Raw genomic sequence first — 17,606 nt, 5'->3', positions numbered from 1 at the left:
ATATAAGGGCTACAATTAAAAATAAAATAATAAAAACTTACTTGGTGAAATAAAATGTGTGGTGGATGTACCGGTACATACCTGGTACAAAATATTCTTCAATTGTATGAATATACTTTTAAAGAAAATTATAATTAAATATAGCTTTGTGAAGAAACGTACATAAAAATATAAAATATTCTTTACTTTTTAAATCTTAAAACAATGCACTTAGTCAAATAGCTCCCTACGAGTGGCTAATGGATGGAATCGAAAACGATTGCAGAGCGTGCATACACTCGTACTGCCAAATCCCCAGGATGCCGATACGGTTAATGTCAAATACCTCTTTTGCCGCATCATTAGTATATCTCAAAGGACGCGACGGGACTGTTGTAGATTTTAAACGTTTCTCACCATAGCTGTAAAAATCTAAACATGTTAAACTTAATTAAACAACAGCTTAACCGAACCATCTGTAGCCGAGTACAGTGGAGACTGATTTCTTCGTATTATTAATGTAATAAAGGCAGAAATTTTTCCAGTTCAATGAGAGTGACCGAAAAGTTGTAAATTTTGGAAATTTCCGTTGACAACACCTGGTCCTAAAACGAATTAGTTAGAAAACAAAGGACTATTAAGTAAAATTTCGGCTCTTTCATCAGAATTTTGTTTATGTCCCCAATTCCCTGATCGCTTAATTATTTAACTACTTCTTAAGTAGAAGTAAGTCGAAACCGATTACTTTGTACTCAAATATTTGTAGTCTCGGGAAAAAAGTGGAAAGATNAAGGACTATTAAGTAAAATTTCGGCTCTTTCATCAGAATTTTGTTTATGTCCCCAATTCCCTGATCGCTTAATTATTTAACTACTTCTTAAGTAGAAGTAAGTCGAAACCGATTACTTTGTACTCAAATATTTGTAGTCTCGGGAAAAAAGTGGAAAGATAAATTTTTATGACAAACGGACGTATAAATCATAAATTTAAGGAAAATAAATTCTAGAGCTTTTTCTATACCTCGTGCATCTCTCTCATTCATTAAATTTAGCTGTAAACAATGCTACCAAAGTAACAGTTAATTTTTTAACATTGTACAAGAATTGTACACGTTTTTTTTCTACATCCCCTTAAAGATGGGATATACGAAATCGTAACATCACTNAGTTGTAAATAATGCTACCAAAGTAACAGTTAATTTTTTAACATTGTACAAGAATTGTACACGTTTTTTTTCTACATCCCCTTAAAGATGGGATATACGAAATCGTAACATCACTGGTTTAACATTGAAATCCGTGAGTAATATAAGATGGGAGAGCGGAATAAAAATATCAAATATTTTAATGGATTTTTTAAAATTCCTGTCAACTATACACAGGGCCGGATTAACCCACTTTGGGGCCCTAGATATTTTCTTCTTACGGGGCCCCCTTTCTCACACTAGAAATAAAGCGCACAAAAAATATAAAACAATAAACAAAACTAAATAATGTGAAAAACTAAAACAAATCTTAAATTTTTATTAATAAAAAATACTTAATACACAACAATAAATTTTAGTTTTTCTAGAAAAGTTTGAACAGTTTGTTTATAAATTTAAAATATTGAAATTTGTTTTATTAAATGTCTAACAAAAGTTGTTGTAAAATAACAACATTACCTTAAAAAAATAATTGTCAACAAGACTATGTCTTGTTTATAAAATCGTACTGCTTGCTGTGTTACCAGCTTAGAGGTATGAAGGAATCATGTCAGGAGTTGCAATTTGGCACATAGTATTAAGTGCCCAAATCATACGCGCATAAAAAAACCTGACTTGTAGGTACTCGGGACCGAGAACCGAGTGAAAGTAAAATACAAAATGGCGACTCTCTCTACAAACAGCACAGTCGTTCAAGGAAATGGACTCTGACCCTAGGACTGAACACGTAGTATTTTCTTTCTTAAATAAAATTTGTAATCTAATTTTGTAAATTTGGGAGTGCTTCAAATATGACATTAAAACAGAGTTTTATGTCGTTACAAGTAGATTTTTTAAACATTGTCTAGTATAGTAAAATCATGGGACCAGTAAAAATTTGACGTTATAATCAGGTTAAACTGTATATTGTTTGTGCAAAATAAAAAAAATAATTTCGGACGATACAATAGTCACGGAGTATTTTTTTCAAAGACAAGAAATTTTCGTTAAGCATGGACAAAAATTCAACCCGGGCCGACACGCAACGGAGAGAAATTTCGAAATTGGATAGGTTAATTTGATCGAAAATGCACGGTGGACGACCTCGTGGTCGTGGCTGGCGAAGTTTGAACGATCGCGCCCAAAAGCAGCGATACCAAAGAAGATTTGAGAATGAGAAAGAGATCCGCTTTGAGCGTCAAAGTGATTCTGCTTAGTAGTATCTCCGAGACATAGTCTGTCCCAAATACGGTTTTGCCGTTTTACTTGTTTAATTTAACCTTTTTGGTTAATTAATATTTAAATAATATAATATTTTACCAGTTTTACCAGTATTATACAGTTGTCCAACAGAAGAGAAATCTATCTTATTTACAAATCTTTTCAAAATAGACAGTTTGACCGGGCCCTTCTAAAAACCGGGCCCTAGACATTTGTCTCATTTGTCTATGCGATGATCCGGCCCTGACTATACAGAACTATCATAAAAACGTACCAGTAAATTCTTATCGATTGGGCTATGTTATAAATCTACTCGTGATTCACGTAATCGGGCGAGGGCAGCTAACAGTCCAGAACCGGTCCAGGTTAGAATTGGATGCAGTATACGCGTAGCATCCACCCAAGGTCCTAGGGGCTTCCACCGACTAAACCGGGTGAGGTTGCTGCTCTGTAAAGCGCATGCGCGAATCTGGCCCTTTTTTTGCATGCTGACGATACAACGCTTCCACTCCGCCACTAATAATCGAATATACAATAGCAATCTTATTTTTTTTTCACGTGTAGTATAGAAATTTATAATAAGATACATACATAATGCGGTTATAATAAAATATTGTGCAATTATTTTCATATAATTAAAATTAATATGTATTTATTTTTTTAGAAATACAAGGGACGGCACGCTACTGGTCGATAGATATATCTTTGCTAAAAGAGGCCCTCTTAACGTCCATAGGGCAGAAAGTTTTCAAAAATTCATAGAAAAGACCCGAAAAAACCTAGCCTTAAAGTAGCCACGACACTAATTTTATATTAATCAGCCGACCATTGTCAAATGTCACGTGACCGGGTCGAATAGAGTTCTCTGTAAACGTCACCATGGCATCGAGCGAAGTCATGTGACACGTTTTGTACGCGTCCGACTTCCAATGTGCTACTTCGCGACGAAAACTAGCTTAAGCAATGCGGTTCAAAGGGTTCTGCTAAGTATATGCTAAGTATCTGCTAAGTAAGATCTGCTAAGTAGTCCAATGATGTTTTTAATAGCACTTTTCATATGGGTAGCTCCAATAAATTCAATGTGTTTTGGAAATATCAAATATGTTTCTTAAAAATTTAAGAAAAAATGTTCCATATACTAACTGTATATAATTAATAATTATTATCCTTTTTACATCTAAAAAAGACTTTTTAAACAGTCGATGGATATCAGAATATATTTTAAAGTTTTTTTTTATTACTGGATAGAATATTATTGATTTAAGAATAATCATTTCACTTTTATGTAATTCAAAAACATGAATAAATTGTGTTTATTTGCAATAAGTTATATCAGAAGAATTGCCGATAACGTAATTCTAATTATATACTGTATGATTGCATGTGTCAATATTAACCAATAAATGTTCACGTACTAAAAGTAAACTGAATGATAATTGGTTGATTTCTTGTGAATACGACCATCAAAGAAAAGCGCTTGAAGCCATGCAGGGAAGCCTCACCACGTTTCCTGCTACTTATTTTTATCAGTATTCAGCCACTTCTCCTTTATTTTAATCAGAATAAAAACGTTTTATATTAATTTTGTTTTACGACACTGTAATTTAAACCATACCGTCATCTTTCATAGGACCAGCAGTACAATTACATTTAGTTATTACGTAGCGGAAGCGAAATACTATATAGCCTAGCTCTAGTGTAATGTCTGTCTACAGCCCTCTACATTGTCTACATCATGTATATTTATATAATTTAAAATTCGAAGTACGATGACGTCAATGCAAAACTTTACTTTTGTACAGCTTGTATAGGTTAATTACTCTAAAAACAAAAATACACTTTTATCAAAGATCTTATGATACTGATATAATATTTTAAAAGTTTTAATTACAAGACATAAATATGTAAAATGAATTAAATACAGTAATTCGTAATGAATTTTTGATACCAGAATAAAGGAAATAACTTCATTGCTGATAAAAATCTCCCTGTAAATTTAATTTAATTTAAAATATGCTTGTTATTGAGTTTATATAGAATGATGAAAAAATTTTTAATTAATTTAAATTTTTCGTGAATTATGAGGAAAAAAATGTATATTTCTATTAGTTGGTTCTAAATCCGTTCCTAAAAAAATTGTTAAAAATATTTTTTTTTTGTTTTCTAACTATCAATAAATGAACTAATTCATTACACTTCAATAAAATAGTTCAATAAATTATATAAATGCAGAATAAAAGGATGAAAAGTAGATAAAAAATGAAAAAACATCCTAGGGAAAAATAGTTACATCAGAATAAACGAACTAATTTATAGAAGTTGAATTGATATTAACTCAAAAATTATTTTATTTAAAGACCAGTAAGATGTTACTATTTAAACTATTTAAAAACGTATTTAAAAGTTTTTTAAAAGCATATTATTTAATTAAAGCATATTACTTTCGTTTTTATTTCACTTAGCTTCAGAGGTAAACTGGCTATTGAAATCAGCCCGGGAAATTACTCGAAAATGACTCACAAACCCATTTTTTTCAAAAAGATTAGAACCAAATTTTATTATAGTGTTTTTTTACTACTACAGTCTAAAATTAAAATAGAAAAATTCATTCGAACTTCAATCTTTTATTTACATACTACTTTATATTAAAACTATTTTAAAAAATTGAATATAGATACAAATTTGTAAATTCAATTTTAAATTTCGAAAAAATAACTAAACTACAGGGTACAGCAGCAGAATTTGAAGTAGAACCCTCTGATTCTCACGATATCAAAGAATTGATTGAGTAAAACTATGTTGTAATAATTCTCAATTGTCTTTCGAATAAATATACAGTAACCAAAAATTATTGGATAACTTCTCATTTTTTAACATTTTTTTTTGTTTGTTTGTTTTTTCGCGCTTTAAAAAACTGAACTAAACTAATTTTTTAAAGTTAAATTTGTGTAGCCGAAAAGAATTTAAAAGTGAAAGTAATATATAATTCACATGACGAATACCAAATACTACGAGATAAGAACACAGTAGTCGTTTAATATAACTGAAAAGCCAACTTTACAGGCGCTGGTATAATGATTCACTTGACAATTGCAATAACAACATTTATCAATATTCATATCGGTTATCATTTTTTTGGAACAATTAATTTAGATTATATTTTAAAAGTAATAAAAATATTAATGACATATTCTAAATTGTATATTATTTTATACATAAGTCCAGACTAATGAAAAACAAAGTTACAATTCTTAGAATCTTTAATTTATACATATAACTTTTTCAGAATGGGAATTTTAAACATTTTTCTGTATTTTAACATTTATTAATTAATTATATAAATACGCTTTTATTATTATTATTATTATTATATTTATTTATTTATTTAAAGTTCTAGAATGATATGTGCTTGCGCAATCTGTTGCAATTTCCGGTATCGTCTGTTCCTCGTCGTATTGGATAGAATTTTAAATAGATAATTTGTGTAAAGTTGATAATTTTCTAATTAGATATTTTATGAATAGCTGTCCAATGTTAATTTTTACTCTTCTAAATATAAAACATTGTAAAGGAAAATCTAGTTTGGTAAGTACGGTACGTTAACATTACATCGGTATTGAAAGCAGTTTTTAACCTCGATCATTCCCTTATTACGCTCTATTTAGTTGCTTAATTTCAGTTTTTTAATTATATTCCGACGTATTATTACGACTATTTCTGTATCGCAATATTATATTTAAAGGTTAGAGTAAAGGAAAAAGTATCAGATAAAAAAAAGGCCTTAAACTTAATACTAACGAATAGACATAGACATATCTAGATGTAATTTGACACGCTGAATCGATTGGTATTAAAAAATACAACTTACGACCAACCGTTTAAAAGTTACGAACGATTTTTTATTTCCGGCTATTTGCTTCGTTTAAGAACAACTTTATTAAGAAATACGCAGGCACTCATCGATATTAACAAAACGAGTTACTTTAATTCACCATAATACATTCCATCTACGAGAAAAAGCGACATTAAAAATGCTAAAATGGTGTCGTTAGCCAGCGAACACGCGTACACACGACAAGGGTGTAGGGACAACTGACGCAGGGAAATTTTCCCTGACTGGTGGGGAACTGTCGAGCACGCAATTAAAGCTGGAGACCTTTTGCATAACAGCGGATATTTTGGGATAAAGAACTAATGACATTAATGTTGTTTCAAAGTAACATCGGAAAAACTAAATTTGTTATTAAATTTTTTTTTTATTTTAAATAATATATAATAATTATATTATCGTGTCAACTATTTCTGTTACCGCTCACGTGTGTGTAGGGAATTGTGGAAGTGACGTCACGCTCGACAGTTCCCCACCAGTCAGGGAAAATTTCCCTGCGTCAGTTGTCCCTACGCTCTTGTCGTGTGTACGCGTGTTCGCTGGCTAACGACACCATTTTAGCATTTTTAATGTCGCTTTCTCTCGTAGATGGAATGTATTATGGTGAATTAAAGTAACTCGTTTTGTTAATATCGATGAGTGCCTGCGTATTTCTTAATAAAGTTGTTCTTAAACGAAGCAAATAGCCGGAAATAAAAAATCGTTCGTAACTTTTAAACGGTTGATCGTAAGTAATTTTTTTTAATACCAATCGATTCAGCGTGTCAAATTACATCTAGATATGTCTATGTCTATTCGTTAATATTAAGTTTAAGACCTTTTTTTAGCTGGATACCTTTTCCTTTACTCTAACCTATTTAAATATAGTTTATATATTTCTATAATTATTTATATTGTCTAATGTTCAAATCCATTTTCAGTTTTATACGTCCACAGTATGTCGGTCGTCCATAATTGTTTAACGCCATAACTAGTTCTAACAGTTTATTAAACATCCATAGTCCCTAAACTGCAAACCTGTCGGGCTGTGATTGGCTCATGTATTTAAGTGTCTCGTACAACACGGAAATCACATAACACGGAACGTATCTACCATGTTTATAGGGGGGGTCGACTGTATATACATATGTAATCAATATATATATATATATATATAATTAAACACAATTATATACAGTGCCGTAACTAGGCAGGTGCAACAGGTGCACCTGCACAGGGCCCACTTGGAAGAGGGGCCCAAAATGCATGTATTTGTTTTATTACTTTCCCAAACCTAATTAATTAAGGGGCCTAAATGCAAATTCCTGCACAGGGCACAGGAATGGCTAGTTACGGCACTGATTATATATATAAATGTATAAAACATATATAAACAGTTATTTTATTTAAAACTAAAAATATCAAAATTTTTAAATTAAAAAGAAGATAAACTTACAAAAATTAGTTTCATGTGTAGCTAATATATATTTTTTGTAGTTTTGTCACACAGTAGCATTTCTTTAGAACACATGATTACTGCTCCTCATTATAACAAACCCTTTTAAAAACTGACAATTAATAAAAACTATAATTAAAAACCACAAATAAAAATATATGATAAACATACTTAAAATACATTAAATTAAATTTGACAAAGAAAAAACTTTTTTACAATTTTTTTTAGATGTGAAAATTTGGCACAACTCATTTTCTACAAGTTTTACTATGTTTGGAGAATGGAAAAAGAAAGATCTTTGGATAGTGCCAAGTCTAGTGAATAGAGAAATTAAACAATTTTTGTTGTGCAAATTAAAAGTTGAAACATGAAAATATATAAAATCAGGAATTAAAATACCATTAAAATATTTTTGTAAAAGAATATGAAGTTAAAATAGTGAATATGATTGACCAGGAAAGGGAGACCAAAGCATGCACATGTAGTGCTTCACTACTGTAAATTGTCATTTGTCTTCTTTACCTCATGTTACCATTATGTACTAGTATATATTCGTGTTGTGTGTTTATATAGGTTTTTGTTTATATTTATTAATGTCTTATGTTTGCATGGAACATCACGTGTTTTGTGCCAGTTTCGGGTGTTAAGGTTGTGAAGGGCTGATTGGACAAGAAGGAGACCATGTGATTAAGAAAAGAGCCTGGATAGCAGGATGTATAAAAAGGGGGTCGCATGTGCTCAAGGAACTTTTTGTTTTTCTGCCATTCCGACTTGGATTGGACACTTGAACTGAGGATACAAGGAAGAAGAGAGACTCAGATAAGGGGAGAAGCAGAGATGGAACAAAAAGGAAAAAAGGAGGTTAACTGCCGGTGAGGTCGAAGATCTGAAAATCCATCTACATCTGCGTGAAGACACACCATGCAAGTATAGTTCATAGTACCGAGTGAGGCCATATCATAGTCGATCTTCGTGGGACTATTATTTTCCCAATCAGAATTATTCGGACCATGTGGTTGGTGACTCCGGTTGTGAAGCTTGATCGTATACTACAACTAGGCATGGACAGTAGCATAGTAACTACTGTATTTGCTTAATCTTAGCACACGAGTAAAACTAGTATATCTCAGACGATATACCCAAGTTCAGCCATATATTTAATTGGTTTGATCGTGTTGTGATTGTAGTGGAGAAATCATATTTCTGATCATTTTAGTTATCATTTTATTAAAATTGTTTAACCAACTTAGTAATGTATCTGTCTTAAAATCCTTATGATTACCCCACCTACAGACAAGATATATTCCAATATATCTTGGTCACTACACACACAATGTCCTGTGTGTTTATACCTTGAATGTAAAGTACAGTAGAGCATTGTTTATCCGAATGTCGATCAACCGAAACGTCAATTAACCGAAAGCTTTCCAGTCGGCAAATTTAAATTTCCGCTAATGCTACTGCAATAGTTGGCTATGTCTTGGGTTACTCCAATATTATTTTTGTTGGTGTGCATGTTTTAGCTGGCAGCACTGGCACAATTGTGAGAGTGTACTTAAGAATATGCCAGGATTTGAACAAATTTCAACATGGAATAGGTTAATATATTTTATTGTATATAATCGGTTATCTGAAAAATTGATTTTCCGAACAACCCCAGTCCCCAATTGATTTGGATAATCGATGATCTACTGCAGCGATTCCCAACCTGTGGTACGCGTACCCCTAGGGGTACGCGATAGGTTGTTTAGGGGTACAGAAAAAAGTTAGTTATTATGACAGAAAAAATAATATATTATGTATCACAAACTAATAGTATTAAAAAATTATTAGATAAAAAATGTTCCTTGCAACAATCACAACTTTATTATACATTTTTTCTTTTAGTTTTTTTTTCTTTAATTTAAAGTTACAATATGTAAAATTAACAATACGATTACTCACTAAATTTCTTAAATGAGGGGTACAATCTAGAGATATGACATGTCAAGAGGTACAATCTAGAGATATGACATGTCACGGGGTACACTAATGAAAAAAGGTTGGGAACCACTGATCTACTGTATTACAGTTCTTGTTGATTGTATATTTATGCTCCTTGCTTCTTTAATGCAGATTACATCCAGTGGCACCTATGTATACAAGCTTTATTGTAAAACATTGGTCATCTATTGGGATTGAGTAGATGACTGGTTCAGAGTTATAATCATATAGGACCTTATCATTTCTTAAACTTTTGAAAATGGTTGGGTTATGCTGGTATACTAATGTAAGATTGTTAGAGTTGGCTGTATACCTCTTAAAGTCAGGAAATAATTTAAGACAACCCTTTTTTCTGATTCATCATTATCAAGTTAGCTTTTGTGGTTTGAAAGATTGCAATTAATATTTTTTTTCAATTGACTCATATCATGCTGCTACATTTAAGATAAAAAAAGGTAATTTAAGTTAAGATAGGATAAAGAGTAAAAAGTAGTAATTTTTACCCCCAAATTAGACAGCTATGTGCTGAAACTGGTTTCTTTTTGTAAATCGTACAATAACTCAACCAGTTATTAAGAATCTAAATTCCACTTTTCTTGTTTAGACCAAACTCCATTTCTATGTCATTGAAATAAGTGTAACTTTTAAAAGGTGATATAACTTTGCTTTTGCATAGAGATTTACATTATATTTGTTACATCTGTAATTTGTATTGTTTAACCTGTCAGATAATGGATTTGACACATTACAGAATCAGAGTAGATTTAAGGCAAGGCATTTTCCAGTGAGATTTCTTAAGTTCAATTGGATTATTTCAGTGTAATACATGTCAGAAGTCTGAGATGTTTTGTTGTTCTCTAGTGTTGCTTTGCATTTTCTAGAAATGTAACAAATGTTGGATATATTTTGTATAAATGTAGTGTATGCATTAACTATGAGGGTAGGATGTTTTTCTGTAATATTTGTGAACTATATGTAAGTTTCTGTTTTGTGTAAGTTTGTAATATGCTTATTGTAAAATAACCAAATGATTAATAATTGTTTGTATTTCATGTACTTTCTATGACAGCCGCATTTGTTGCTCTATGATGTTTTATTGTTTTATGTGTTGATGTTATGATATATTTTGTTTGTGATGCATGAATAGCAGTGTAGCTACTATGGGATTTAAGGGGCATCATGCTCTCAATGTTGCAAATTCCACTGAATAGTTGTCACAAAGTCCTGCCACCAAAAGAAAACCTAACATATTTTTTTGGGTTTAAGAGAAATACAGTGCTATAAAGCAGAAGCATAAAGGATCCAGCCTTTTTGACAGGTATTTTGTATGAACTATCAGTATTAGCTATAGATATTAGTCAGCAAAATCAGCCTCTATACTTCCAATGATAAATGTCTAAATTAATTTATTATTAAATATTAATTTAATTATAATTACTGTATTAAATTTCATAAGAGATGGCACCTAATGCTTGCCTCTAGAACAAATTATTCATACTTAGCGTTTAAATATGACTCTTTGCATGAAGTAACTATCTTTTAGACCAGGGGTGTCCAACCTTTTTGTTTCTCTGGGCCACATAGGAATATGTCATGGAGTTTTGGGCCACAAGTATATATAATATACTTGTGGACCAATCCTTAAATATAAAAGTATATTTAAGGATTAACATGTCTAGATTATAGTAATAAGTATTAAATCTTTATCACGAAAAAGTATATTTTAAAAAATTATTTTTACAGACACCTTCAATTTTTACTTAGAAATAGATAAATTCATTTATTATAAAGGAGACAAACAAAAATTTATTTGAAAAACACAAATATTTTGTTTTATTTGGGTCTCTAATTAATAAAAAGTGACAAAACACGATTTTAAAGTGCATTTTTATTCAACTAATATATTTATAAATAATTTGTAGCCCAAAAAGTAGCCAATGCGCCAAATAATATTTTTTACGCCAAATTAAAAAAGGGCAGACAACTTTGGCGCAAAGTAGCCAAATCATGCAACGCTGGAAGGAATACTAAATAAAGCTGGAGTTGGGACTCAAAAGATAATAGACCCAAATTCAGAGAGAAAGGACAAAAGATAAAAAAGTGAGGAAGGTTGGAAAATTATGGATCGATATTTGCATAACAGAAAGTCTATTTAACCTTTTTCACTACTTTTTATCTTTTGGCCTTCCTCTCCTTTTCCTGAATTTGGGTCTATAATTCTTTGAGTCTCAACTTTAGTTTTACTTAGTATTCCTTCCTCATTCACACATTTCCAAATATTTGAAAATATTTTCTTTCCACTCAAAAATAAAATATATATAAAGGTTTACGGCTTTGTGAAACTTCTTTTTGTTTAGTTTATGCCATTGAAATAAATAAATAAAATTAAATTTAAAAGTTTGTCGGTTTTTTTTACACGTTTATTGGGCCACATTGGAACTTGCCTTGGGCCGCAGGTTTAGCACCCCTGTTTTAGACTGTAGGAAGGCATTTGTCTGTATTGTGTAGAGTTGTCACTTTTGGGTTTCATATATGTAATGTTTCATGTAAGAAATTTTGATGTGTCTTATGGATTGTTGATTGTATTTATAAAATATTTGCTAGTTTCTGATGCACAAATCTAAATTTGTTGTATCAGAAATTATAAAATGTTGTGGGATCTGCGAATATCCGTGGGGTTAATATTTGCAGGGATGAATGAATTTGGTTACCACAAAAGGAGGAGGCGAGCAAGATACATGATTAAAACTATCTTTATGTACAAAAGTTATATACAAGACCACAGTACATGAAGTTGGTATAGTCTTAGCACATGGCGGTTCACACAAAGAGTCTCCATATAGCACTCCCGAAAGACACACTTTCTCCCTTGAATGCCAGGAACCAGAATCCCCTGTTTCCTGTCCCGCACACCATATATCACCCCCACCACCGATACAGTGCTGCCACAAAAAATACCCAAAACACTGCACCAAAAAAATTCCCCTTTTTTTCCTTACAATTACAATAATAACATTGACGGTAGACAAAATATATATATATATATATATATTGTCTAATATTTTTTATAATATATATATACAGTGGGTGATCGGTTAACGAACATAATCCGTTCCAAGACTTTGTTCGCTATCCGAATTGTTCGTTAACCGATTATCGATTTACCATAGGTTTCTATGGGAATTTGATTAATTGGTTCTGGAGACCCCCCAAAATAAAAAAATATATACTTTCTTACTACCTTTATTTATATGTATTGATGATAATAAAAATACATACATACATAGTCTTGCGTTTTTATTAGTCGTGTTTTTTTTCTGTTTGAAAGGGTTAAAGAATCTGTCTAATGTCGATTGCTTTTCTCTCTTCTTCAGGATTTTTCGTAAGTAATTAATAGCATTGCAATTGCAGAAATCCCCAAGCCTTAACCTGGTTTGGATGCCATTCTAAGACCGTTGTTCTGACATCCTCCCACTTCTTCAAAGGATCTTTAATATAAGATATCGGCATTAATCCTCTTTTTCAGAAGAAAACATATCTCGCCGAGTTTCTTGGTGTTCTTCATTCAAGAGTTCTTGGCGTTCTTCTGTCGTCAGATCCATTTCGTGTTCCATTATGAACTGTTCGATATTCTTTATTTCTCAAATGTGATTTTTGTTACTCCTTTAGCTGCTTGAGTCTTCTTGATTATACAGTATGTTTCTTAAATAAGATTGAACTTCAGCCTACTGTACACCTGTTCACGCCATACTGCCCAGCAACATTAGGCATCTTCTGCCCACTGTCTACCTTTGCTATTATACTCAGGGGCGCTGCTAGCTGTTTGAATGCCCGTGTGCAATACCGATTATGCCGCCCCCTGTTTAACTATGACTACCTGCGCTGAGCTTACCAGAAAGGCTCTTTAGTGTTGTCTCATAAGTGTGTGAAAAAAAGAAAAGAAATACTTTACAAAAAGAACTATTTATTATTACTAAGTTATTTTTTTTTTACTTAAGTGTAAAACCATAAAAATATTTATCTATAGAAATTGAACTCTTCTTGCCTTCATGTTTGCGAAATCTGTTATCAATTTTCTTTTATCCAAGCTGTCTAAGATTTCATTTTCCATTGAAACTATAGCTATAAAGTAAATTACTTAGTCTTTGCGGGTGCATTGTTGATCTTAAATAGTTTTTTATAATTTTTAACTTTGAAAAGGACCTTTCACCAAATGCAACTGAAACCGGCAATGTAAGTAATATTCTTACTGCTATTGCTGTGTTCGGAAATGTTGAAATTAAATCATTAGTAAAAAGATATTGTAATGGGGTTTGTGGATCATTAGACTGGTTTTCTGGAAAATGCAACTTTAAAGTATCGATTTCATTAAACAGATCAATACCGTCAATGTCTGTTTCGCTACTTGAATCGTCTTTAAGCTTCAGATTTAAATCCTAACCAAGTTAAAATATGATTAATTATACTTAGACCCATGTCAGAAGAATTATTAACAAAATAATTGCAATTTGATATGCAAAAGAACTGTTCGAATGCGTACAAGTACAAATTGAGAAGGAAGCTCTGTAGGGATTCCCTAATTTCGCCAGTCCTGTCAACTTCTGTCATAGAGCACGACTATGAGTACTTGGCTTTCGGGCGCTGCCGGATAGTTCAACCTGCTGACAGACGTTTCGCATTGCATCTTAATTCTGATAAATGCCAATAGAGGCGCTGTTAATGGTATAATATAAGCTAAATAAGAATATAGTAATTGCGCTCCGGTCTGATTTTTTTCTCCCTGCGAAGACATTTCTTATGCTATAAGTAGGGTGGGCATTATGACAATGACTTTGAATATTACGTGACCGATTGCTCTATTTGCCGCCCCCTGAACGTGCCGCCCGCGTGCGGTGCACGCCTTGCACGCCTGCTTACGGCGGGCCTGATTATACTCTCACCTTTCGAAAAGAAAAACAGACGCAAAACTTAACGAGTGCCTACCCGACAGTCTCATGAATACATAAAATAATTGTTTTGTCAGAAAAATAAAAGGCTGAAATTACAAGGAAGAGTTTCAAAGTTCGGAGGAATAATATCCAATCGGTATATATCGGCTTGAGCGTCGATGTCGATGTCTCCCACACTCCGAAAAGTTTCGAATTGTTGCCCGAAGACAAGGGAAGANATTTGAAAAAAGGTAAAAGTATGATATAATGAATGTAAATTATATTAATCAAATTTTAAGAAAATAATTTGATTAATAATAATTTTATTGGATCATGTTTGAACCTCTAGCATTCAATTCCCACTTCATAGAATCAATTTTACTGTTTATAAAGAAAATTCAACCACAATAATTGTAAATGGTTAATATAAATGTATTTGTTTGTTTCCTCAACAACATTTATAGTGAAATAACATTAAATGAAGACTTGCTGTATTTGACTAATTTATCAATATAAGTAGATGTGTTTTTTGAGATTTTTGAGTTTGAATAAATTGATGAAGACAGTCAAACAACAAGAGTGTAATAGGAACTGAAATCTCGTTGTATCCTTATGTAATCTGAAATAGGAACTGTTGTCGTTGTATGTAATCTGAAATAGGAACTGTTGTCTCGTTGTATCCATATCATAAACATTTACTAGTACTTTCTTGGTCCTCATTACCTGAGCATTCTTGTTAATTTATATTTTTGCATTTTATAAAGAAAAATCTTAACATAATTTTTTCTTTTTACTTTATATAGCTACATATTTTGTTGTTAGTTTAGGATTTATCACACCATGTTTTTTAGAAAATTTGACTTTGGAGTTTGTGCTTTTTATTTTTTAATAAATTCTAACTTCAATATATACATTTTGAGTTTTTTTCTTTCCTCTTCAGTTGGAGTAATACATTTAAAACAATAATGTATAAATTTTTTCCATTAAACAATTTTCTTTTTTGTAAAATACAATCTTGTAAGTGTCTTTAATTTTTCCATAAATTGGAATTTTTAACACTTCAACATTTCCTAAAAAGTGAAAGTAACAATAAAATTAATTTTATTATACTTTATTCACTTTAACTACATTTTATCAACCTCTGGAAAGGTAGAGAAACTTCTGGAAAAGTGTGTTGATAAAATGTTATATATGTGTTATAAATTTAGTAACAATTCGGATGCTTTATGTATCTGTTGGATAATATGCTCTACTGTATATATATTGTCGGCCTCTGTTGTCGCCTTGTATAAAAATTGTTTTCTTTTGCTTCTGTTTTATTTTTTAGTGTATGTGTTACTGTGAATGACCGATATCTGGCAAATGTCAACATTCTCCGGTGAATGTCAGCATTCACACAGTTGTTTCGTGTAGGTACGAAATATTTGCTAAATATCATTGTTTCTCAATTACACCGGCAAATGTCAACATTCAGCATGCACTGATGGTGAATGTTGAATAAAAATATTTTTATTATGTTAAGTCAAAAATGCAACTTTTTAATATGTCAAAATAGGAGAAAGCTTAAGTAACAGCACATGTAAATAAACTGTTGAAACTAAAACGAACAGTACATTCTTAATCAGAAATGAAAATAATGCGATAATAAACTACACATAAATTATGTGATTAACGTTATACAATCTCATTTATTGCAACAACTTAAACTGTTGTGACATTTTGAATTTAATTGCAGAAGAGTCCCTTGCTTTTACAACTGCATTTATTCGTGGAACGCTTTTTTTTTCAATGACAGCGTGTGTAGCCTTGCCCTCCACTTTTCGAATCAGCTGCAGCTGCTTCTCTCAGTGATATTTCTTGAGAAAAAAATGTCATCTATGGAAAGTAACTTTTCTTTACAGATTACGAACTGATTACGGGTATAAAGCTGCTTGAGAGTACCATTTTTGTTTGCTAATTTATAAAAGTCAGAGTCTTCTATTCCAACAACAACCGCCAACACATTTGGGCATCTGTACGGCCACGGTCGACATCAGGGACTTGTATTCGTACAGTATAACCAATTTGAGCAGAAGGAAATGGCGAAGAATTTGGCGACAGACTGTCGCCTCTCCGTTGACATCGGCTTCTCGGGTGTCGTTTCAACCTCCACCAAAGTTTATCTATGCTTGTCTACATACACAGGCGAATGTTCGAATGTATAATAATATAACTAAATATTCGGTCTTTCATCGACGTATTTTGTATGTGTCGACATTCGCTGGAGAATATCGACATTCTCTAATTTCGGTCTTTCACAGTAACATATGTATATATACAGGGCCGCCGTAAGCGGGCGTGCAAGGGGTGCACCGCACGCGGGCGGCACGTCCAGGGGGCGGCAAATCGAGCGATCAGTCACATAATATTCAAAGTCATTGTCATAATATCCACCCTATTTACAGCATAAGAAATGTCTTCGCATGGAGAAAAAAATCCGACCGGCGCTCAATTACTATACTATATTCTTATTTATAGTATAGCGTTAACAGCGCCTCTATTGGCATTTATCAGAATTAAGATGCAATGCGAACCACCCGGCGGCGCACGAAAGCTCATAGTCGTGCTCTATGACAGAAGTTGACAGGACTGACGAAAATAGGAATCCCCACAGAGCTTCCTTCTCAATTTGTACTTGTACGCATTCGAACAATTCTATCGCATATCAAATTGCAATTATTTTGTTAATAATTCTTCTGACATGGGTCTAAGTGTAATTAATCATATTTTAACTTGGTTAGGATTTAAATCTGAAGCTTAAAGACGATTCGAGTAATGAAACAGACATTGACGGTATTGATTTGTTTAATGAAATCAATACTTTAAAGTTGCATTTTCCAGAAAACCAGTCTAATGATCCACAAACCCTATTGCAATATCTTTTTACTGATGACTTAATTTCAAAATTTCCGAACACAGCAATAGCACTAAGAATATTACTTACATTGC

At 32.0% G+C, this 17,606-nt stretch overlaps 1 protein-coding gene across 3 annotated transcripts in view; it reads left to right on the top strand.

Moving 5' to 3' along the window:
- Positions 1–5,794: 5,794 nt before the first annotated feature.
- Positions 5,795–17,606, top strand: part of LOC111637419 — a 62,282-nt gene continuing 50,470 nt past the window's right edge. The window contains exon 1 of one of the 3 annotated variants that reach the window (XM_023382904.1): positions 5,795–5,968. The gene's annotated coding sequence lies outside the window, so the exon portion shown is untranslated. Of the gene's footprint in view, positions 5,978–6,564; positions 7,000–17,606 lie in introns of those variants that run through there. The other 2 variants (XM_023382906.1, XM_023382905.1) reach the window with 2 other exon arrangements.

Source organism: Centruroides sculpturatus, unplaced genomic scaffold (genome assembly GCF_000671375.1).
Source record: "Centruroides sculpturatus isolate CEXI.00-Female unplaced genomic scaffold, Cexi_2.0 scaffold172, whole genome shotgun sequence".
NCBI lineage: Eukaryota > Metazoa > Arthropoda > Arachnida > Scorpiones > Buthidae > Centruroides > Centruroides sculpturatus.
This window is presented reverse-complemented; position numbering and strand designations above follow the sequence as displayed.